We start from the raw sequence: 1,984 nt of genomic DNA, 5'->3' as shown, positions 1-1,984 counted from the left end.
CTGGCACTGGATGAGCTTTAAGATCCCTTCCAACCCAAACCATTCCATGATCCTGGGATTCCATGACAACAGAACAATTTTAAACCTATTTTCTGTACCAAAATTTGAGGATTTACACTCCAAAGAGCAGAAGGAATCTGACAGTCTGAAGTTTTGTTGTATTTTGATTAGGTTGAATAATTCAAACACATTCATGACTCTAACACAAAAAGTATTCCAGTGCATAGTTCTAATAATAAAATTATAAAATAGCATTAAACCAATGCCTTGAAATTTAAATACAAAATATTTTAAAGGGTTGTAAATAACTGTGAACATTTCTGCAGCTTTTGAGGACCTAAATGCAGTTTTGTATCATTTACACAGGTCAATTTTATTGGATAAAATTTCTGTGACCTTGATTATTCAGGTGACATTTGACAGTGTGATTACTCTTGTAATTAAAAACCTATTTACTTCCTATCAAAGAGTTTTCCTACCACCAACCTATTCCTAAGAAATGATAAACCCAGGAAGTTCCAGCTCCTTAAACCAACATGGTGCCTGGTAGGGCTGGAAAACACTGATTTTCTGCTCCCATGTTTGCTGTAAGGGCTGGTTTAGAGTCACAGACAATAAAACAATTCCCTTCCAAACCATCCCCTTGAAACAACAATTAGCAGCAACAAACCCCACAGGCAGCTGGAACCCGTTACCACGAGGAAATTTCAACTTATGACCACAGGAAGAGAGGCTTTTTAAGCAAACTAAACCTCTCCTAATTCAATAGTTTCTTTGAGCCCAGCTCAAAATAATTTCATTCTGCAGGGATGCAGATGCAGCATGGGCTGAGATTTGTGAGGTCCTTGGAAAACTTTTACAACTTACAAGTGAAAAAAACCTAAGAAAAAAATAAAATATCTATTAGTAGGCTCAAGATCAGAATCTCTGTAGGTGATTGGATCCAATACCAGAAATTTTAGCCTTACAAACCCAGGCAGAGCCTCCTCACAAGCTTAGAAATTTGGCTTTTAAGTATAAAATCCACTTCCTGAGAAGTCCCTATTAAATTCCTTAATGATTTTCTGCATTACAAATAAGTAAAATTATCTTTCATGAGAACTCCTAACCACACCTCAGCCACTGAATCCTCTGGTCTTAACATCAGATTAAATTTTCTGATTCTTGTAGAGTCACAGAAGTCTCATTTTGCACAGTCAGAGCCCATCAGACTGGGAGCTCCACTTGTAAGAAGCTCTCATCAAACTGAATTCTGGAATATGCAGAATGTGACCATTATTTCTCATCCACCCCTTAGTTTTAATATCATCATTGCCACACAGAAATATCAATAAAAACAAAGCCTCCTTAAACTGGCAGGCTTGAAAATTAGTTTAACTTATATCCATAAACACTGTGGGCATCTTAAACTGTGTTTTTCCTAAAGAAGATAAATGAAACTATCAGTGAACAGTTAATTACTGAGAAATCAGCATTTTTTGATCCCTTGTCAAACCAAGATTTAAGGAAAAGTTAAGGAAAAAAAAAGGAAAAAACCCACGTTTATTTGGAAGTAATTATTTGCTCTCCATCCACTTTCAAAATTACACAGAATAAATGCAGAGTTTAAACCTGCTCTACCCATTTTGGTCAATATTTTAATATAAATATTGGGGGAAAATCTATTTCTAAGTTGCAAACCTTCTACCATAGAGATACAAATGTAAATGGAGAGTGCAAGTTTTGGCATCAGAGATTCCCAGAGCAGCCTGTCCACAAATTCCCTCTCTCATCCTTTTCAAAATTACACAGAATAAATGCAGAGTTTAAACCTGCTCTACCCATTTTGGTCAATATTTTAATATAAATATTGGGGGAAAATCTATTTCTAAGTTGCAAACCTTCTACCATAGAGATACAAATGTAAATGGAGAGTGCAAGTTTTGGCATCAGAGATTCCCAGAGCAGCCTGTCCACAAATTCCCTCTCTCATCCTTGGATAAAT

General features: G+C 36.0%; 1 protein-coding gene across 2 annotated transcripts in view; it reads right to left on the bottom strand.

The window, feature by feature from the left end:
• The window catches only part of CACHD1 (cache domain containing 1), a 91,073-nt gene that overhangs the window by 42,816 nt on the left and 46,273 nt on the right, over positions 1-1,984 (bottom strand). The window lies entirely within an intron of this gene.

The sequence above is a fragment of the Corvus brachyrhynchos genome, unplaced genomic scaffold, assembly GCF_000691975.1.
Source record: "Corvus brachyrhynchos isolate BGI_N302 unplaced genomic scaffold, ASM69197v1 scaffold280, whole genome shotgun sequence".
In the NCBI taxonomy this organism is placed as follows: Eukaryota; Metazoa; Chordata; class Aves; order Passeriformes; family Corvidae; genus Corvus; species Corvus brachyrhynchos.
The sequence above is the reverse complement of the archived record's forward strand: the minus strand, read 5'-3'. Positions and strand labels throughout refer to the sequence as shown.